Source organism: Pholcus phalangioides, unplaced genomic scaffold (genome assembly GCF_987345545.1).
Source record: "Pholcus phalangioides strain wild (caught in Gottingen) unplaced genomic scaffold, Ppha-v1.0 ptg000007l_1, whole genome shotgun sequence".
Classification (NCBI taxonomy): domain Eukaryota; kingdom Metazoa; phylum Arthropoda; class Arachnida; order Araneae; family Pholcidae; genus Pholcus; species Pholcus phalangioides.
This window is the reverse complement of record NW_028301600.1, coordinates 62278081-62302048: the sequence shown is the minus strand read 5'-3', so window position 1 is coordinate 62302048 and position 23968 is coordinate 62278081. Positions and strand designations below refer to the sequence as shown.

Sequence of the window (23968 nt, the reverse complement as noted above, 5' to 3'; positions counted from 1 at the left end):
TCCTGTTTCAGGATCAGATGGATATTTAATGAATTATAACGTTTTGAATTTTTGTGATGTGCATTTTTGTAACGGTCAGTTAATCACCAAACAACCAACGAAAGGAAAATTTTTCCTCAGCAGGGGGTTGTAGGCTTTTTGAAAATGTGAACTCTCACTGATATTGATATTTATATTTTTGTATTTATTAGATACAAATGTAATCTTTTTTTTCTCTGTTTTTGTACCACTTATTGTAATAGGCCGACGGCCTTTAATACAATTAATAAATCTATCTATCTATATTGTTTACAATTTTTGTTAATTGCATTTTTAATTGGGTTGCTATACTTTTGAAATATATGACATCCATATTTTTATGGGCATCTTTTTCTCAGTCACTTCGTTGGGCACTTTGCCTGTTGTGGCGTTGTATTTGTATAAATGAGATACCGTAAAAATTTGAAACTATTTATTAGACATCAAGATGACAATTTGTAACTGCGATCGATTTCATTCAACAAGCCTATTGTGTTGAGTTAATCGAGTTAATTGTGTTACAGAATTACAATCACAAACGTGGTGCAACCACTGTCCCAGCGTGCAGGGCAGGGCCACTAGACTGGGATCTTTGGCGATCCCCCCCCCCCAGACCAGACGTTTCACGGACCCTTCTATACTGAATCTATATCATGAAAAAAATGAGTAATAATTGAAATTAAATAATTGTCCCGGGCCCAGGGCTAGAGCTATATCAGCCCCACCCGTGTGGGTAGGGGGCATAGATCCATGGATGTAACATGTAAGTCTTCGGAAACTTCTAAGTTGGAACTGGAGAAAAAATTTTCACATCGATGTTGTTAGTAATATTTAATTCATTTAAACGAGGTAAATCAAATGAACACAGTCGTTGATCAAAGCAAAAACATTTTTAATTTTGGGTATAACGATCGCGTAAAAATTCAGAAGTACAGACACACACACTACAAAGGAAAAAAACTGGTTTGTTTTCTCGATTTCTCCTTAGGGTTAATAGATTATACAAATACAAGGAAAAATGACCATCGAGGTAGCTGAGAAAAAGATGCCCATTACAAATATGGATGTCATATATTTCTAAAATACAGCAGCCCAATTAAAAATGCAATTATGAAAACTAAAAACTATATATACATAATAAAATATAATACAATGCCCACATAAAAAATATTTATGGATGTCTTATCTAAGAATGGATAGCTTCTCGATTTACCCCACCAAGTTTATCGCATTTTTTTTTAAACGTATCAATTGTGTTAGAATTTACTGCTCCTGAGGGTAAGCTATTCCATTTATTAACAACCCTATGACAGAAAAATTCCCTGCCACACCACAATCTACAAATCCCCCTAATTAATCGATACTGTTGTCACCTTGTCAAGGCAGTCGATTGACGATGTATTAATAATCCATCATATCCATGCCGTTGAAGATTGTGAACACTTCGATCATATCCCCACGACACCTGCGTTCTTCGAACGTAAAAATATTCAAAAAAATCAAGTCTCTTTTTATAGCCCAAGCCCCGTGTGCCATCAAGAGCACGCGTGGCTCTTCCCTGCACCCCCTCGAGCAAGTTAATGTCCTTCTGTAAGTATGGTCTCAAAACCTGACGGCATACTGCAGTCCAGGACGAACAAAGCCTCGAAAAAGCAGAAGAATGAATTTAGGAGAACGCGAAGAGACTTTTTGGAAATGAAACCGAACATTCTATTCCCTTTTTAACCACTGCTGAACAAAGTTCAGAAAACCTAAGCAGCTCGTCAATGAGAATTACAAAATCGCTGAACCTAGTTGCATCCGGGATGGTGACACGTGACACCATTCAACTCGTAAGAGAAGCGTGGGTGGTTCGAATCAAAATGAGCGACCATGCACTTTTCATCACCAAAGTCATGTCCCATTCTTTTGCCCATGTTGCAATCCTGTTTAAGTTGGTCTGGAGAAACTCCCTATCGCTTTCATTCCCGATTATTCCCATTAGCTTCACATCATCTGCGAATTTGCTAGTAATCCCATCGATACCCTGATCGAGTTTATCGATAAAAAGTGAAAAAGTATGGGGCCAAGATCACTTCTTTGAGGAACGCCACTTGTGATGATTGTCCAATCAGAGAATTCCCCGTTCACCATAACCCGTTGTGGCCTATCTCTTAACCACGATTCTATCCAATTCAGCAAGTTTCCCCCAATCTCGTGTAAAAACGCTTCAAGAGTTTACCATGTTGGACCCGATCGAATGCCTTCTGGAAATCAAGATAAACGACATCTACCTTTTTGCCCTCCCACAAAGCCTTAGTCACGTGATCATAGAAGCAAAGGAAGTTGGTTACATATGGACTATGACTTTCCCTTTCTAAACCCATGCTCGTTATCCGATAATACGTTATTCTCGTCTATCCAGTTCACCAATTGCTTTCCTTTTGATAATAATTTCCAAAATTTTCAAAAGGGAGCTCGTCAAACTCACTGGACTAAACTAATTGGACACAGTTTTTCTACTACCCTTTTTAAATATCGGAATCGCATTAGCAAGCTTCCAATCTCTTAGGACGATACCCTCAGAAACACTATTCCTGTAACTCTGTAAGAACAATTCGTTAGCACATTCCCTGAGGACTCTAGGATAGATATCATCTGGTCCTGGTGCTTTGCTTGCACATAAATTTTTTAGAATCTATCAATTTTTGAAGCGTTATAACTCAAATTATGGGTCAAATCAAAAAACTGAAAACACTTTTCCATATTAGTTTTTCACAAGTAATCACTTGTGTTATTATTGAGCGGTCGACAGTTGCCACCCTCTATTAAGAAACAAACTAGAAAAAAATGTGAAACATTCTCTCTTTTGTGGTTACATTTATTAAAACTTTTTCAACTTCTGAGATGCTTTCTCAACTTTCAGTCAGAAATATCTCAACAATTATTGCACTTGGAAATATTGATTGTTTTTGTTGGAATTAAGAGAGGCATGGCAACAACTTTCTAATTGAAAATAAAGGTTGAGGTGACCTATAAAAAAATTGAATTTCGTATCTCAGCACATGTACGACTCCTCTAGTAAAATTAATGACAAATCTTAAAAGGACACGTTATTTGGATACTTTTTCGATGTTAAGAATGAAGCTACGAGAACTTCTAAGCTTATGTACAAAACATTTTTACATAGTTTTATTTCTAATCATAAATACCCATTCACTGGCTTCTATGAAAATGACATTGAGGCTGGAAAACTATGTTCACTGTAAGCGTAACCGCATCGAAAAATATGTTTCAAAAACCTTACAAATAAGCACACAAGTTAACAAATGATTTTCACTCTTCAGAAATGGTGAAAATTAGCTTGCAGACCAACCTAGCTCAGGACTACTCTAGACCTTATTACCCACAGACTTCTCGTTTGTCTGCTGCACGTTGCTTGTCTTGCGATAATTGCGAAATTCCGTAAATATTAACTGGAAGTTCAGCAAATCACTCTAAGACAATGCATAGAACGTACGGTGTAGACGAGCCTTTATAATACCGTCGAAGTATAATTGAAGACCTGACCTTGTTGACTTGTGAGGTGTGTCCTAGTAATCCTCTCAAAACGTATTTTGAGCGATTAATTTGAAATGAAAAGATTTTCAGCAAGTTGTTTTCAATTCACAACACGCATTCGGTCGTGACTGCTTTTGATCTGTCGTGAGCACGCCAGGCATAAATTTTTCCGGAGAAAAAAACTCTTTTCATTTTCTATTCCTTGCTTAAAGCACGTTGACAGGAACTCTAGAATATACAACAGACCAATCAACAAGTTTTTTCAATCATTCTTGGACGGTCTTTTCAAGATCCGTCCACGAATTCTCGCGATCTCTATTTCAGCCATCACAGAAATAAACGAGCAACAAGAGATGTTTAACAAAAAGAATTATTACGTGCCACTATGATGGCGGTCGACAGAGAGTTTCCCGTCAGAGGCTTCTATCTGCAGAAATTGTACTAAAACGTTCTAGACACCCACATAACGATTGCAGGGACTGTTTGTTGCCCTACGTATACTTCATGTCTAGCCTTCCGTAATGAATGAATGCACTTTTTTTCTCTTCCTTCTTTTTATTATCCACACACAAACCGGTTGCGATCGCACTGCCGTAGTCTTCACTATACGAAATCCAAACTACGCAACGCAAGATTTCGATGCACCAACCATCAACGGGTCATCACAAGTACCACTTTAGTTTCTTGTCTCGTAAATCATTGCAATCTGTCATCCTATTCACAAACGGGAGCTCAGCCCATTGCTTAAAGAAAACGAATAGCGCGAGTGTATGTGTGGACGTACCTTTAAAATACTCATAACGAACAATGGAGAATTGATTCATCCTAGAATATATCAACACATTTATTGAAAGTTTCATGCGTTTAAAATATTTTGGCAGCTCTTACAATTTATAACCAAATTTTGGGCATCAATTTAATATTTTTTAATTAATATAATTTTCAACTAACTAACTTTATAATTGCTATAACTTTTAATAAATTTTATTGAATTCAAATAATTATGATCGCGTGAAACCATTTGACATTTGAGAAAAAAAATTAAAAAAACCAATTTTTTTGAACACATTTTTTTATACGTTTAGTTAGTTTCACACAACAACATATACACATATTTTTATAAACTTACTAGTAAAACCATATCTTGTTTTTGAGAAATATAGACGTTCAATCCTATTGTCAGACTTTCTTCCATGATGGGGTGTTTTTGTCAAAAGAAAAAAACTTTATATACTGTATATTTTTTTTCTACGACTATAGGGGGAAATATTGAATAAGTTATTAATCGCATTTTCTATGAATATAAACAAAAATATTTATTTTGTGCAAGAAATTCGGTGAAACGCTAGAAAAAATAATTCTCCAACTATTTTTTATTACTTATTTCTGAAGACGGTTCAGAATGAATTTCTTTTGCATTCATTCACTTGCAAAAAAAGGTGAGAGAAAAGAAATTTTTTGTACTCTCGATACTTTCTCTTCTCTTTTTGTCGTCTTTGAATCAAGTATATTGCTTCTTACATAAAAGACACTTTCTTTCTTTCCCTTTGTATCTAACCCTACAGTCACGAAGACCAATTGAAATTTTGAGTAAGTTCCATTCTCTGTCTCTTTCCTTGTGCTTCAACTTCCAGGGTTTTAGCCCCAAGGACTTTGAAAACGCTCGTCCCTTCTTTTATTTTTCCTCCCACTTTTCTCATTGTGTACCACCACTACCTTGTGATCGATAAAAGACTTTTCCTTTCGGTTTGCAGCCTACGGAAACCACGATTGAGCCCCCCCCCCCTTTTTTTTTTTATCTTTTATCTCATTTCACTTGCTAGGGAATTTTCGTCTCGCTGCAAAATCACAAGAGCCATCGTTATAAGACGAGTGTGTGTCATCATTTTCTCTCTCTTTTTCTCTAACTAGGTCTGATTACCTTTTCTTGCTCATGTGAATGGAGTTGGGCTTTTTCTGTGTAATTCGTTTAAGGGAACAAATGCTTCATGCATTTTTTCCCCCCTTGCTTTGTACTTTTTCTCAGCATTTTACTTTGTTTTTGTATGTTTATTGCAATAACTTACAAAATAACCCTTCATATTCGTGGGTGCTCTTTGCGTAGATTTATACGCCTACACACATTTAAGTGAGATTGCAAAATCCAAATAGAAAGTCTATATAATGTGTCTGATGGTAATATGGACAATTTTCTGTAAATTTTTTTATTATTTGATCATTTTTGTCGCGCCACAGTCATTTTCTGCACACGAGGGCTAATTTTAGACCGGGACCCACAATTTATTGCCGATTCCGAACGGCAGGCTTGTTTTTTATACTCATCGAGAGGTTGGTGCGCTAACCCCACGATGGGAGATTCCCTGCGGTAGAGCAATTTTTTCTGCGGTCATGTCGCCGTTTCTGTTGTACCCCTGTGTCAGGAAAGTTTCTGGCAAAGACGAACCGGGTATTGAACTCGCGACACCTCTAAACATCCTTTGGTACTTTAGGCGAGTATTTTATCGACCTGTAGGCTACCGCGCCCAAAATTTTTTTATTTCGAGATGAATTCGAAATTTCGTGCTCTTATGCTGTTTTTTTGGATGACCTGATTTTTTTTTGCTTGGGTGATGCATAGTCTCACGCCATTTCGCCATATTGTGCCGAAATTGTCATTCGGAAAATCACATTATTTTCTTACGGCACTATTTCTTCACGGGCTCAGTTGTTCCACAACTTTAGTTTGTTGATCATAATACTTATTCAACTGCATTCATTTTAATTTGAATCCGTATAAAATTCTGTCTGCATCTAAGTTTCTTTAGAATTTTGTGAGGTTGGTTTTATGGCCATGTATGATGTATTCACTGCGCATGCGCGAGTATTAAATTTGTTTTGTCAGAAATTTCCCGTGACCAGATCTCTAGGGCCCCTTCCCAATTTCTATCCACTAAGAAGGAAGAAAATTTATTTATCTGTCCAAGATGTAAATTTTTTTTTAATTAATTAAGAGACAATTTTGGATTCGTTATTTCAATTTTGTTAAAGCTTTCGAAATTTATTTTCTGGATGAAGTATATTTCTTTTTACATTTAATTTCCAAAATTTTGGTCATTTGAATAAATTTTTTAAATCAATCAGCTTCTGTGAAAATGCCGGTTAATTTGTAAGATATGTAGGCCTACGTTTAGGACTCCGTGGGTCATATTACCTTCCCCAGTTGAAAATATCGCCTGAGACTCTTTGAAAAAGTCAGTAGACTCTGAAAAACACTACTTTTTCATATTTTCCGTTGAGATATACCGGATATATCGTGGGTAATTATTCATGGTATTATTATTTAACTCTTCAAAGTATTTTTTAGCATTATCTGTTTTTCATAATTTATAATACAGACCTCAGGAAAAATCACTGAAGCTTAGCATGGCCATATTACCCTCACTTACCTTATATGTATTTCGACATTGATTTTTGTTTTCTATTCATGAATTCTTATTCGTCATAAATCTTATGTTTCTTCCGAATCTATATCATCAGAAAGAAGAAAAAGTCTAATGTATGTAATGTAAAAGTCTGACGTATGGAGAATTTTCTTAACTTTTTAATTTTCTTCTTTGCTATACTTTCTTCCACATAAATACAGTGGGTTCTACTTACAATTTGTACCCACCGGAAAAGCATCATGAAGTTAGTATCAGTGTGCATATATGTAAAAAAACACATGTCTGGCTACAATAACTGATGTTCGTTTCACTATATTCTTTGTGACCTAATGAAGCATTCTGCGTACAAATTGTGTCAGAAAACTGAAGCTAGTTTATTCGCCTCTTTGGTCTGGCATACCAGGCGTCTATTTTCGTATGACAAAATTATGTAGGTTTTTTTAGAACTCCATGTTCGGTAATTTTGGCTACATAGAACATCCACTAAGATGAAACCATGCTTCACCTTTTATTTGTTAAGAGAAAGCGAGAAACACATTATATATAATGGATGGGCCGTCTCCCGTTCCCCAGTCATGTTTACCATTAAAAAATTTTTTTATGAATTCTGTCGGATACTCGTCAATGTACAGAGTGCGGTACAATTTTGAATTAAACGCACTGTAAAATCAAAAAATTTGACAATTTCTCCGTCACAGAGCTTATATATCCCCCCCCCCCCCGGAAGAAATACCAGACTTCGATATACAGTAAGACTTCGGTATAACGTGGATGATTCTTAATGTCAATCTGATTTTATAAGTTTTAAAAGTCTCGACTGATGGAATAGAAATTCTTTGACATACTTTCCTGTTTTAACTTCATTCTTAAATTCCAGAACCACTTATAAAGTCACTTGTGACTCGGAATGGAAAAAATGGTTCTAATCAAGGTTTAACTTGAACTTCCAATAAGTTTGTAGTGAAGCTACACTCCGGTGAAATTTAATATGCGAACAACAGCAACTTGCTTCATCTGAGGTCTCCCTAACACAAATTGTTGCACAGGTGGCAAATCAAAATAGATTTTGATAATGATGAAAGTGACTGTAAATCTGAAATTCAAATCGCATTTCACGTCAGAATCTCTCTCAGTGCTGAATATTGTGAAAATATTGCTCAGAACATTCGAGAGAGTTCAACGAAAAACATTTCAACATTATGAGACAATCAGAAAATTTGATTCAAGTTATTAAGCCTGCAGGGAAGCAATCTTGCATAACAAATTTCTTAGAGTGTGGACAAAAGTTCAATGAATGTACTTTTCTATTTATTTTTCATTAGATCACACAATTATTCTCACATAAATTGTCTTTTTTTTCGTTGTGTAAGTAAGTAAAATCTACATCTCTAAATATGTTCTGGTCCAACCTTCCATTTCTATGCTTAAAATGAATTTTGAATGGGGTGAATTTTCCGATATGTACCTTCCCAGAGAGGATTTTGACTTGTTAAATCAGACACTCACTCGTTATTAATTAATTCACTCTCTTCCTGACCAACCGGGCCCCCCTCCATTCTGTCCCCCCCCCCCCCAAACCTAGGGGATATCAACTTCCCCGTTTAAGAAATCACTTTTTTTCGGTTCCGAGAGGTGACGTTATACCGGGGCCCAACTGTTTTTCTGCATACAACTATTTAACAACGGTTGATTTGTTTCTTCCATCGTGATGCTTGGAACTAGGTAGGATATGGTGCGATTGTATAGAGGCAAGATATATTGAGAATGTAGGTGTATCTCGGAGAAGCCGAATTTGCAACGAACGAAACTGTCTGACATGCAATTACAAATTTGAAATCGGTATATCAGCCAGAAGGCTGATATCGCTTTAGAAGCTTATGAGTGAATGGATTTCCCTGTAAATGGCGTTCCTTCTCTGAGTTAGCGCTCACCTCATTTATCGAACCGAGCTGCGGGGTAATTTTCAGCTTCACTCGCCAGCAGAGTGGTGAGTGTGAATACTTGTAAATGAGGTTCAGCCGGGATGACAAATTACCAAAATTACGCAAGTTCCCGCAGCGCAAAACTTTGCTTCTCTTTACTAATAAGGATTTCATTTTGACTGAAGTAATTGCTCGTTGCGCTTTCTTTACTGAGTAAACTATTCTTCTTCTGTTACAAATTCTTTTTTGTCTAGTTTTAGTGTAAACCGCATTGATTATTGCTGCGGGCAAAAAAAACATAACAAAAACAATTATCTGTAAAACAAATACAAGGTCACAACAGGCAAAATTCCCAACGAGGTGGCTGAGAAAAAGATGCCCGTAACAAATATGAATGCCATATATTTCTGAAATACAGCAACCCAATTAAAAATGCAATTACAAAAACTATAAACAATTTATATGCATGATAAAATACTATACGATGCCGATAAAATGTATTTATGGTTGTCTTATTCTAAGTATGGATAGCTTCTCTATTTATCCCAACATGTTTATCGTATTTTTTTTTAAACGTGTGAATTGTGTTAAAATTTGCTACCCCCGGAGGTAAGCTATTCCACTTATTAACAACTCGATTAGAGAAGAATTCCCTGCGTCACCATAACCGAATTGTCCCTTACCAAACGATAGTGGTGTCCCCTTGTAAAAGCAGTTGATTGACTGCTTATTAATAATTCATGGGCCATCCTATCCATACTGTTGAACATTTTGAACACTTTGATGATATCTCCCCGACACTTGCATGTTATCAAATTTAGTGGTATATGCTATTAGTTGATAACATTTCTTTAAATCAACATAGAAAATTTTTCGTTTAGTGTATCGCGTGCTTAAGAACTAAAAATGAAATGGCAAACGTAGTTGATTTGATTAAATGTTGCTAAATAATTTGATTTCAATTTTTTAAAAAGAATTTCTGTGCAAAGGAAACTCAAAACTATTGAAAAATATACGATATTTTATTCGAAAGTTGATGTGCTGGAAAACTCAAGTGTAATGGATTCACTTGCCTGTACCGGGGGTTTACTAAAAAATGTTTTTCCTTCATTATTGCATTAACACCTCATTATAACTCCCTCACTATGCTTAATGACATTCGTCAATATATGTTTTAACGTCAACGCGTTCTCATTAGATATTGTTTGAATCATTAAGAGATTTTTTTCTATTTTTCAAACCGTGCATAGCCCATTCTCTGCCAACAACTGTCAACTTTAGCTATTGTTCCTGTTGAGGTGCGAGACCATGTACAAAAATCTTCGTTCAAAAAATAATAATGATAAAATGATACGAGGAATATTTTAAAACCTCTCTAAGATCCGTTTGACTATTGAAGAAATTGCAAATTTGATTGTCAAAGCCTTTTGGAGTACTTCTTGGCACCTGGAGAACAACTCTAACAACGCAAGTTTATTGTGAGATACTCTCACAATTGTGGCTTGCTATTCATAAATGTTGCTGAAGTGGTGGAAAACTCCCTGCAGACCGGATTTTGAAAAAGTTTGTTGCACGGTATGAAGTGTTTTCTCGCTCTAGCCCGAGGGTCATCCAATATTCATCTGTATCCATCGTCCCGATAAGAACTAATCTTCAATATCTGAAATACGAAGAAAGAAGTCGTCTGGCTGCCAAAGTATCAGTACGGGAAGGGGTTGAGTGTATTAAGAGGCTAGTCTGTTGAATTCATAGGATGGTTAGGTGAAATGGAAAACCACTGACTTTTTCTGTTGCAAAATAATGTAACACAGGACATGAACGAAGATGATGACACAAAAATGAAATGTTTGCAGTAAAAATATGCATGAAATGCAGTGTTTACAGTCAAAAGATAAAATTTATAGAAAAAATTACGCTGAGAGAGAGGAGGGAAAGAAAACAAAATGTGATGGTCAAGTATGGACTTGATGACATGTATAGATGAGCATCCGAAATGAGGAATGTAAGAAAAGCTGTATGTTAATCAAACGTGACAAAACAAATTCAACTTTCGAAGACACTTTTATGAAACTGATACGCACAAAACCAAACAACGCAAATTCAATATATGGTTGTTAGAGCATTTGAGCTGAGAAAAAAAACATGGATATATAGAGCCTGAGGCCGGTCGTCCACTGGAAGTGACTTGAAGATATATAAACAAATCGCTCGCATTTGTCTGTATTCGCAAGACTGATTTCATTGCACAGAAAAAAGGAAATCGTCGTCCCCTGAAAACTATCTTTTCCGGTGACAGTAGCAGACGACCGACCAAATCCGAATAGAATGGGATCTTACGCTTTTTTTACCTTAAATGCGCAGATGCACTGAAGTTATTTACTTTTTTCGTGTCTCTTTCTAGGTTTTTTCTTTGGTCGGTCTCTCTCCGGTTCCGCGTGAACATAGGAGCCAAAAAATTAGGCAATTGTTGTTCATGGATTGTAATGGCAAGTAGTAATCGATTATAAATAATGTTATTTATTTATTCACAATACGAGCGCCTTCGCCGCGTTTGAGTCATGTGTCTCATCAAGTATGGACTTGATATATACAGGTGCTCTTTCTCTATTTCTCAAAAAAATATTCAATTTCTCAATATTTCCTCAAGATTATTGGCGAAGACACTCGTCTGCACGGAGTAGTCATAAATTCAGTAGCGTGTAATGGTCGCTTTCAGTGGACGACGTCAGACGCCCCTAGTTGTCTGTCTCAGTGTGGGTTGTTGTCGCTTGCCACGCATTGTCGCTTCCAGTGGACTACCGGCCTGAAGTGTCTCGAGATTAGGCAAGAGTAGCTCAAGATATTTAATATTCTTAAATATTTTTCCGAAGTAATTAATAGTTATATGTACGAAACTTAAAAATTTTCGGAATCCTTGTTCACGATTCTCAGAACTAGCTCATAGTGATACCTGCAACTAGCTTATAGCGAGCGTGAGACTATGCAGAATATGCTGTGATTTTGTAGACAAAAATAACGGTAATTTTATCTTTGGTACAAAAAACTGACACGCTTTTAAGACATAAAATTTTAATTGGCCGACGCGTTTCGGCTCTACAATGGAGGGCCGTCATCAGGACCTCGTGGTCAGAAATCACACAAATGAGTCGTGGAGGGGTGATGTTTATGTCTGGTCGTCCGGAGAGTTCGCCTTTGTATTTGCTGAGTCCGAGTGGTCTTTGGATTCGAATTGGGGCACCATCTGTAGCAAAGTGTTGACAATTCTGTCTCGAATGAGGATAATAAAGTCTGTCCAAGCTAACGAAATAGGTGGCGTGGTTCTTCCATCTAATCCTGACAAGTTCTGATGAAGTGTCCCTAAAGAAAATTCAGTTCGGAATTATGTGTTGCTTTTTTAAAAGCAGACACTTTCTAAAAATCAAAATTACGTGAAAGTTGCCAACAGTGTTGGGAAATAGCCGAACTATTTGTCTGTCTCTTCCAACATGCTTTCGGTTTTCGAGAACTCGAATATTACGATTTCTCCTAGTTTGGCCAATATACCCTTTTTCGCAATTCTTGCATGGGATGAAGTAGATACCAGATTCTTTGGAGGGTGAGATAGGATCTTTAAGTTGAGAAAAGGTGAGTTTATTTATTGGCTGGAATATTGTATGGAAGTAGAATTTCTTTAAGATGGATGAGATCATGAAACTTGAAGAATCGAATGGCAGAACGACAGAATTAGAAAACTTTTTTGAGTTAGCTGGGAGAAAGTTCTTGGTGCGTTTCAACGCACCACGAACGGCCCTCCATTGTAGAGCCGAAATGCGTCGACCAGTCTACCAATTAAATTTTTATTTGTCTTAAAAGCGTGTCAATTTTTTGTACAAATTAAAACCTGGCAAAGTTCTAATTTTGTGAAAATGATAATTTTATCACTTTACAACAAACAAAAACTGTGTAATATACTTTATAACGATAATTATTATATTCCAACCATAGGCGCCGACATGAAGAAAACATTGGGGGGGGGCGGCTGAAAGTTTCTGGCCGTCCCGTATATACGGGACTCAAGTGCGGACGCAGAGGAGAGAGTGCATTTTGCATTGTTTTTTCAGAAATTACTGGCGTGGGGCCTCAAAGAGCTTCTGCCCCTAGGTTCCGGCACCAACCATTTTTTCATTTTGCCCCCCCCCCCAAGTTCACAAACAGCTTCCCACAAATATAACGGTGTTAGTTTTTTACTAAGCAAAAAAAACAATAATAATAATATAAAATAAATGATATTCTTCGCATGCGGATAGGATATAATATCGTATTGTGTACAGTAACTGATAATTATCAAATAGTACGACGTATTTGCAAAAAGCAACTTCAATTCAACAAGGTGAACAAAGGTGTATTTGAAGAATCAATGCCCCGTGTAAATAATTTCCCAACCCGAAAACTATTTTCCTTTTTAATTATTTTTTTCCTTTGTAATATGTACTCATTTTACTCGACTTTGTGATTTAATTTTTTTTTTCTTCTATCATACGTGTGTAACAATTTTCTTCAAATTAAATATAATTATAACCCCAGTATTGGCAGCTATTTGCATTTTGGGAAATGAAATATGATGTACGAATACGTGGTCTAGTTAATGAAATGGAATGGAAAAAATTAAATTATAAAGTTGAATAGAGAAAACACTCTTGTCGTATTTAATTTTTTCGAGTTTATATTTTTCGAAAATTTGATTAATTAATTAGTAACGTTGTCACAAGCAAATGGTTATGTTTTTTGTGGATTTGAAATATTTTCAGAAAAGGTTGCATTCCGTTGTTTATGATATGTTACTCATCATTTAAAACGTGTACGAAGCGTACAATCAGTTCTCATTGGTCGTTACTGATGGTTTGTCAAAACCACGTCCTGACAGTCGCTGAAAACTAGAAACTAGAAATATTTTTCATTTCCTTTAAGCTTGTACATTTTCAAAAGCATTAGTGAACGTTTTCAGTCACGATCGTTTTATCATTATTCATTGAAATCAACTCGTAAAGCCGTTAGCATAATAGCGGATGACAAAGGTTAAAAAGTACAAATGTGACGCTAAATAGTTTTCGCTCAGTTTCACATGTTCAACATATTATTTTTATACAGGGTGATTATAAAAAAACTATCCCGACATATGGGCCCCTAACTATCATACCATTCACAGAAACTGAATGAAATTTTGGCATAAGGTATTTTGAGGTATGCGCTCAAGAATGATATGGAAAACAACAGTGTCACTCTAACAGTTACGGTTACAGTGAGAAAATTTCGAAAATATCAAATGTCAACACCAAGTTTTTTGTATTGGAATGTGATCTCCATTGTGAAAAACCCTAAATAGCGTTCGAACGGCAACTGTAGCATGAAAATCACCGGCGGTAGATAGGCTAAAAGTGAGGACAACCAATAAGGACAGAAAAGCAGCATAAAATAAAGCATTTTATTGTGTTTCACAAATTTTCCACATCATCTTGTGGAGGACTAATCAGGCTGGGATCTCAGCCGAAGAAACGGTGTGACGAATGAAACGAACATTAATGATCTGGTGCACGACAAAGTCCTTTTTACTTTTTCCTTGCCTAGCTCGTTGACCAGGTGAGCCCGATGTGAATGAGCGTTATCGTCCATGAACAGGAACCGAGGCCCAACTGTGCCCCTGAAAAGTCGAACATAGGGCTCTAAGATCTTCTCTCTATACCTCCTAGCAGTCGGCCGTCCAACATGATGCCTGCCCAGACCATCACACCTCCACTACCAGATGGAGCACGGTGCTTCACTGAAGTCTGGTCCAAGGCTGATGTTGTCTGCACCATGCTAAACGCGATCTCTTGTGTGTTGCAGTTAACAGCAGGTCGCAAACAGCGGGTCTTCTGGCATAAAGCCGTCTCTCATGAAGCCTTCGGGCAACAGTAAACCGTGAAACTCAAGTTCCAGTGGCAGCATGCAGCTCACGTGAGAGCTGCAATGCTCTAGTAGTCCTGTGGCGCCACGCTGAAAGTGCCAAATAACGATCCTCATTGGCCGTCGTGGCTCTTCGACGACCTTGTCCAGGTCGTCGCGATATGGATCCAGTGTCCTGAAACTGTTTCCACAAATTGCAGACAACACTGGGCGTAACATCGAGCTCTGTAGCCACCTGCACTTGTTATTGACCTGCCTCCAAGCTACCGACGATTCTCCATCTTATTCCGCCATCCATACGTTTGTGGCTACTCATTTTACCTGATAGCTTATAAAATTTACCAAACTCTTGCAAGAAACACAGCGAATGTCGCCGAACAGTACGAGCACACGAATCGTGGAAAACGCCTCTTGCCCTTATTATCCCCTCCGTGGTCACAGCTCCACCCACACACACGCGTACGCTTACGTATTCGCCAATGAAAATTTGCATACTTCTTCGGTGGCATTATTAGTACCTTTGAATCAGTACTTTTTGTGAAAATAGACACAAATGTGCAAATTCTCTTAATTTTGCACACGAGTGTTTCAAAGATGCCATGATATTTTTAGTGCACACAGATGCACATTATTTTCAAGAAAGACAAAAATATCTAAAGTGAATCAGTTGTTTTTCTTTTAAATGCGCTGCCATTATGCTATGAAATATTGTTTGCTCGTCTATTACGGAAAATCTCTCACAGTTATTAACGATCACATTATCGCTGATGATCACTTCATGACACAAATCTTCATAATCATTGTTTACATTATCTGATTTCAGTGAATTTTAGAACCACTCGAATCTGAAGTACGTGTATTTTATTGCAAGTTGAATGACATCTTTGAACTTTTTCGCTTGACGCATAATTTTTTTAATGAGGAATACAGTATTATCTGGTTATAGCAGTGAAAAGTTCGGAATTCTCTTGCCTAGCAGAAAAAAGATCTCTAATCAATGAACACGAGGAAGATTATTTTTATTGTATTCGATGCATCTGTACTTGAGGACTGTAAATTTGGCACCCTTTCTGACCATGCCGATATTCCTTTGTTTACTTTCTCCACCGATAGTTCTCTCGTTGACTTTGGATAAACAATGTACTTCGCCCGGGGCAAAAACCAGAGCTGTCTGGTTCCTATCCCGGTGACAGCATTAGTACAAATTCTGGACTATTATACCTCGTCGACTATTACTCGCTGTAATATGGTTGCTTCATCCAAGGAAAGATGATATTTTTATGAAACAAAAACAACGAAAAACCTGAAAATAACAAAAATGTAGAGCTTCCTGGATCTTGCATCATGCTCATCCATTGAGTAATTCAACAAAGTGGTTAGCTTTTTCGTACTCTTAAACATAAAATTGAGGGTATCGTAATTACTGTATTTCCCCTGCATTAACCGGCATGCTGTGAAAATTGGGGCACCAGCTTTTTGAATGTTTGAGTCTGGTACATTCTCGGCAGCCCGGAGAAAGCGAGGTTTCGTGAGAATCACGTGATACATTAAGAGGATATCTCGTTATCGCAATCTATATTAAGTACTGAATGAATACGTGAATCTCGAAATAAAGCATTAGTTTTCACTGTATCAAACGTGTTTTGTTTAGGAATTTGATAACAACAATAAAAATTGAGAATTTCATTACCGTTCTAACCTAATTATCGCCAGCCAATGAGAATACGGATACAATACAAATACTGTGTTTTGCACTTTTTTTTTGCATGTTCAAAGATTAAAGAAATATGCTGTCGCTTTAGTATAATATTACAATATTATGTTTTGCTGCGCAATGGTGTAAGTTTTAATGCGTTTGCTCTACTTTTTCATACCTTGAACACATGATTAACGAATACAAAACTACTTCGCAATCTACTAACTTTTCTAATTAGCTCATCTAATCTACGTGAACGAATAGCGTTAACATCCGAAATGTGCAGTAAATCAAAATTTATGGATGAAAAAGCAACCATGAATCTCGAACAATTTTTGTAGTTGCAAAACGGAAAATACTCTTAAGTGCAGAAAACAGACAAGGTTCATACCAGATAATTCAATCGATTCGTAGTCCATATATTTGGGAATTTTCTGGAATCTGTGATAGAATTTCCCCGGCATGCTGGTCTCCCTCGTTGTTTTCCTGCATGCCGGCTAATGCGGAGATTTGGTATTTCGATTGTAGCTACTTCGGGTCTATTATTTCAGTAAATTATTGTTTTTTTCTGCTGCGGCTACTACAATGTTTTACTTCCCAGAAAGTAGACTAAAGCTTCGTTATTATTTTTCACTCTAAAAACAACATTAACAAAACGTGTTCGTTGACAAAAAGATTAATTTTAACAGAAATTTTCAAAGTTCTGGAGATTACATGCTGTTTATTTTTGTATGCTATCCTCTGTTGTGTTTCGCTTTCAAAACTCTATGTTATTGCTACGTTGTTCCAATAGAAAGTCTGTATTGAAATATCACAAATATCACGTAAACGTACGATGCATATCGATTACTTTTACAACGTGTTCTTTTTTTTTGTAATGCTTTGTTGAGAAATGTTTATTTTCGTGTTATTGTAAATGTTGATATGTCTGAGGATATAGTAAACCGATAATTCTGTCATAATAATACGGAGAGGAAAAAGAAACAATAACAATATTGAAATTATGTTTTACTACATGCATATAAAGAACTCAGTTTTCGCTAAAAAAAAAATTTGCATCTTGACGAGACACACACAAATCTTGTATTTATCTTAATAAAACGTCATCTTCATGATACCAAACAACGAGAGATGAATCATTCTTTCTTAGTATTGGTTGCAAAACAAGACAGTTATGTTCACTGAACAACTAAAGTGTGTTACAGTACGTGTTTCCAACGTGAAAAAGATATGGGTTTGTCTGTATTTTCTTGTCATCTATTATTACTTCTTTGGGTGTTATGGTTGAATCGTTACGTCTGCCGTTGTTATTGGATATATGACGATTCTCTCTAAGAAAAGTTCTTGGAAGTTGGCCGAAGAAAAGCAATCTTCTTTTTTCAATGAGAGTCGCACCCCTGTAATGGAGGCTCATATGTTTGTTGTAGGATCGTAGTGGCCAACGATGTTCTTAAGAAAACTCTTCTTCCATTAAAATAGCAGATTGATGCAACAACATGGAATCCTTTTTTTGCGGGTCAACGTCACGATGTCATCATTACCGCCCATTCATTGTAATGAATTACAATAGATATGTTAAGGTAAATGTAATAAATCAGTGTATGCATAACATCATTCGTCTCGGTAAGTTAAATAAATTTAATTTATCACTTTTACTGGCAATTGTGCATAATTTCCAAATGCATTTAGTAAGTTTGATAAATATGGGAAAATCATAAAAAGCAATATTACCCTCTAATTCAACCATGTATAAGTTTTGCCCATACGTCATACGTACATTCCACGTATTCTGCCATAAAAATCAAATTAAATGATAGTAAAAATGTTGAGATAAAAACCTAAAAATTATTATCATTCTTGTAATGTTGGCTTCAAAATGTCTTGTCTTGTAATAACATCACATGCATCAACAGGTGCAAACAACATAACCAACATTCGAAATTTATAGCAACTGTAGGCGGTGATAGACTTAAAAGTCTAGGGGGGCACGATAATGATGATATGATGATGTCAATTCATATATACACATATACATTAGATCAGTCCACTCCAACTTTGACGCTGGGGGGAGGGGCAATACCCCCACGCCCTCCCCTGTGTCTCCGCCCATCATGGCAACTGATGCGAAGATGAATTAAAGAAAGAAAATTCAACTTCCTCTGCAGAGAATTGAATCCATGTTCTCTCACATGCTGGGTGAACTCGCTAGACCACTGCGCTATATAGGCAACGAACTTCTTTCCTTAGAGCGCTTGTATGCTTCAAGGAATACATACAAGCTCTAAGGAAAGAAGTTCGTTGCTTGTATAGGGTAGTGGTCTAGCGCGTTCACCCAGCATGTGAGAGGACACGGATTTGATTCTCGGCAGAGGAAGTTTAATTTTCTTTCCTGAATTAATCTTCGCATCTGAAAGTTGTTAAAACCTTCGTATGAATAGCGGAGAATGACATCATTCTGCAGATAAGCAACATTGCTGATCGTATTCATCATCTCCTAGATCAGAGGTCTTCAACCTTTTTCTGGTCGCGAGCACTGCCTGTACCCGTTATCAAAAGAAGAGCACCCCCTTACGGGAAGTTTAACATACGAATGCATGAAACCAGGATGATTACAATCCTTGAATGTAATTTTTACAAGGTGTTCTCATTGGAACGTTGATCAAGTGCTCGTGAGCACGCAATCGAATACGGGCATCGGGTACTTCAGGGAGCACCGTGGTGCTTGCGAGCAACGGGTTGAAGATGCCTGTCCTAGATTGAATTTTACTCAAATTCAGGTAAATTTGAGAAATTTCATTGACGATTTATCATATTCACTAATACGACCTCTGATTATACATAATCAACGGTAAATGTGATGAATTCGCAATTTATGAACAAAATTCATCAAACTTAGCAAAAATTGGTAAGTGATTATGCATAATCACCTGCTCTATCACATTTATTTACCATAAAAGATGCATAAAAGCATTTTTTCCGCATAAATATTCAAGACTTGATCATGTTTTTGAAATCAGTTTAACTTTGAAATCTAGATGTCAAAAAGCACTGATCGAACAGATGTAGACTAATACTTTTCGTAGCCATTGTATTATTGAGTTCAAAGATTAATTTATTAAAAATTTTATTGAAGTTCATGATGTGGACAACAAATACAAACACAAAGGCCACACAGGCAAATTGCACAACGTATTGAAAACAACGGTCAACAAATTGACCAATCTTTGTTGGTCTATCACTTTAATTTCCGATTATCCGCATTTGCTTCACGTCATCTGCGAATTTGCTAACAATCCCATCGATACCCTGATCGAGTTTATAGATAATTAATGAAAAAGGCATGGGGGGCCCAAGGACACTTCCTCAAGAGACTCCACTCTTTAATATTTGTCTACTCAGAAAATTCCCCGTTCACCATAACCCGTTGTGACCTATCTCTTAACCATGATTCTATCCAATTCAACAAGTTGCCCCCAATCTCAATTTCATGTAGCGTTTCAAGAGTTTACTATGTTGGGCCCTATCGAATTCCTTCTGGAAATCAAGATAAACAACATCGACATTCTTGCCTTTTCCCACAGCCTTAGTCACGTGATCATAGAAGCAAAGGAAGTTGGTTACACATGACTTCCCCTTCCTGAACCCATGTTGGTTTACCGGCAATATGTTATTCTCGTCTATACACTTCACCAGTTTTGGCTTTTGATAATTTCCAAAACTTTCGAGAGGGAGTTCGTCAAACTAACTGGACGATAATTCGACACGGTTTCTTTACTACCCTTTTTAAATACCAGAACCACTTAGCAAGCTTCCACTCCCTTTACTGTATAGTGGCAACTTAACAAGTCTCAAATTTTAGATCCCGCAATTCACAGGAATAAAAGCGTAGGCACAGTCTGTACAAAAATTTCCCTGATTCAGCTTCTATAGAAATTGCGTCATCTATTGAATATAGATGGCACTGAATATTATGAAATACCAACACACTACCCCCCCCCTTTCAATATTTGCATTCCGTGATAAATTATTGTCGTTTATTCCTCAAAAGATTTTTTTTCTGCTCTTCACTATTTAAATTTCAGCAGATAGAGACAAAGCTGTAGTTTTGTTTCGAAACGTAAGAATTTTGGATTTTGAAAACATGTGAGTTAATAAGGTAACCAGAGGAACTGCATAACCTACCATCTTCAGCTCATAAGTTTTTAATCTAAAATGTTTCGTCTCAAGACAAAATTTGATGACTCAGTTTTCTCCCTCATATCAAAAAAAGTGACGAGATAAAAAGCTTAAAATTGATAAGCAACAATAGCTTAACACAGAATAAAAACAACACAATGCAAGTATCGGGTCAGGAAGAGCCTTATAGATGGCATTTCATACCACTTAATGAAATTGATAACGCAACAAACGAGACCACCAAAAAGAATCAGTCTGTAAACTTTTCGTGCGTGTTTTTTTCCTGAAAAATTGAGTACTCATTTTCACCAAATCTGTGGAAACATTTAATATGTTCATATTTTTATGAGCAGAATACAGATGTAATTTACTGAGTTTTATTCTTCTGATAATAAATACCGTTATCATATTGAATCAAAGACCAAGTGCTTTCATGAGCCATCCTTGTATAAGGTTGTGATAATTAGCCCACCATTAAATGTTTTTTCATCGGTCTTTTATGTATGCATGAAGACAAAAATATGTATGCCTCTAGTGTCTTTCATTTAAGAATAATGATTACAGAACATGATATTACGCGCTTTTGTTCTTTCCGTAAATACTAAAAGAATCTTAGTTTTCTTCAAGACACATAAATGGCGTGTAAAGATGATTTTATTTTTATTTCTGTACGTGTGTTATCCACTCATTGATTCAAGAAAACTCTAATTTATGAAATTAAACCCTAATTATAATGGACTTAGGTAAACTAGAAGGCTTGTGAATTTTTTTGTCATCCGTTTTGTTGTTTTTCTTTACCAAAAAAATATCAGAAAATCTCTTCCTAAACACTTTGTTCAAAGCTCCCGCTAATGATGCTTTCGAAGTGTTCTTTAGTTCATCTCGTTCGGTTACATCGGTGACAATTAGGTTTCGTTAAATAATGCAGTGGTTGCTTAGCTAAAATGACAATAGAATATGTGATTGGTTTATGTTTAAATTATTGCTTTCTTTTTTATGTTTTTTTTTTTTTTTGTAGGTACCTCTGGCGGGATCATGACTGCATGCCAAAATACTCCTGGCCTACATCCGAAGGTACGACGTCCGCGCGCACTTCGTAGACCTGATTGCTGTTTGTTGTATTGAGCCTATTTTTTCTTCTTTTATATAGCCAAGCTTTAAGAACTTTAATTGACGCAGCTCTACGGAATAAGAATAAAAACACAGATTGTATTTATTATATTGTCTTAAAGTTTTAACATGTATCGTGGCAGTTTATTAAGAATTCCACGACACAAATTCATCCTTTTTTTTCATTTTACCTGAATTATCTGTACTTTATTAGAAAAAAAAATATTTTGCACTTATTATATTGCTTGAATGTTTCGTTTCCTTCGAACAATAAATTTGGTATTGGAAATCTGTAAAGAAGAAAGATCAAGCACATAACGTAACAGGTGGAAACTTCATGAGCATTCCTCACCCACGGAGCTTACCAATTTCATATACAATATATGAAAAACATAAATTCATCTTATCTATCTTCTTTCTGCTATGTAAAACAGATATAAATGTTTTAATAGAAATATAAAAAATACAAGTTTTAAATACAAGTTAAAGAAGTTAAAGTTATCTGAGCATCAAACAAAATTTTTTAAAATAACAATTTTTTAATCAATTAATCTTTATTTCAGACAGATTACCGGTATGATATTTACATGAAATTTTTATGAACGTAAAAGTAAAATAATTTTAGAAATTAGTCAACGTAATCAATCGTATAACAACTATCAAAAAATTTTAAATATTTGTTAATTTATTTATATTCCGAAATAAAATGAAAATACGCTCTAAAATATCGTATTAAATATTTTTTCTTATAACTCGATCATGAAAACAAAATACTTTCTGGCAGCCAAAGTATTAATATCGCAATTAATATCCGCAGGTAATGAAACTTCAATTAAGAGGATCAATTCGATGAACATCCGATTCATTTTCTCTGCTGGTAAAAACGAGTATCTCTTTGTAAAGAGAGAACTTTGCATGAGTAGTCGATAAACGAAAACCCATTGCGAGAAGTTCTCTGTACGTTATACGAATGTATTTCGATTAAATTACTCTAGGATAGTGTGAAATATGAGAGACTGCTTTCAATAAGTGCACAAAATTAGCAAATATTATGCGTATGAAAGTGTGTACACAAAATAATAATTCATTACTTTATATGCATATACATAATATGGCACGATGCGCACCGTACATTAAACGACGCATTCCGTTTTATTGATAAGATTTTTTCCCAAAAAAAAACCAAAAGAAAAAAACAGAATATATTGATTTCGAAACACGTATTTAATATTCGTACGCTTGTTAAATATTATATTTATTTTTTTATAATTACTTTCTACTTTTGTAGTTTTATCAATTTAGGAAGAGTTTATAAAAGTTCTGCATGGCGACTGAATATTTAATACTGGAATGTTGTTGTTATTGGCATTTGTATCAGGCATGTGTAAATTGAACTCGCATCTTCATTATTTTTTATTTTCGTTTAAAATCCTTGTAAATCAAAAAAAAAAATAATAATGATATACATACAACGTGTTCTAATAGGTGGAGTGCAAAATCACGTACATGGTTTGTGATTCTTCCACCCAGCTTCACCTTTTCCATGTTGCATACATGTATATATATACATTTATTGTCTGTCATCTTTCATGTATGCATGTTAATTATGTACATAAGTTTTTGCTTCGTAACATGGTGCAGATTATTTATAAATTTGTGCAGTATATATATGTATATATATATAATATATATATACATGAATGATATTGTATTGTTGTTTACTATTTTCGAGCATTGCTGCGAAGCAGAGGGGGGTATTACTATTATTTTTTAATATTTATTATGTTTTCGATAAGCACTTCATAATGTAACTTAACTAACCGTTGATTAAAAAAGACTTCGGTTTTTCAAACGTGTGAAAGAAACGAAGTGTGGGAAGCAATAATGTAAGGAATGGTTCCTAATCCAGAAAGTTTTTAGAGGTTCTAAATCTTTATAGATTTTATATAAAGAGGAACTATTTTCTGTGTATCCATCCTCAAGATTGATGATTGGAGCGATAACATCGAATGTACCGCTCAGAATGTAATTGTGAAAAAGAAAGTAAAGGTCTATTATATATAATAAATATATATTTTGACGAAAGTAAACGAACACATGTACTTAGCAAAAAAAAACAAGAAAAAAAAAGACTTTTACCTATATATAACTGAAGCCAAAAG

At 35.7% G+C, this 23968-nt stretch overlaps 1 protein-coding gene across 2 annotated transcripts in view; it reads left to right on the top strand.

Moving 5' to 3' along the window:
* The window catches only part of LOC149085603 (uncharacterized), a 145458-nt gene extending 123086 nt beyond the window's left edge, over positions 1 to 22372 (top strand). For both annotated transcript variants that reach the window (XM_089233742.1, XM_089233741.1), the window contains one exon: positions 21715 to 22372. The gene's annotated coding sequence lies outside the window, so the exon portion shown is untranslated. The remainder of the gene's footprint in view (positions 1 to 21714) is intronic.
* The last annotated feature ends 1596 nt before the right edge of the window (positions 22373 to 23968 follow it).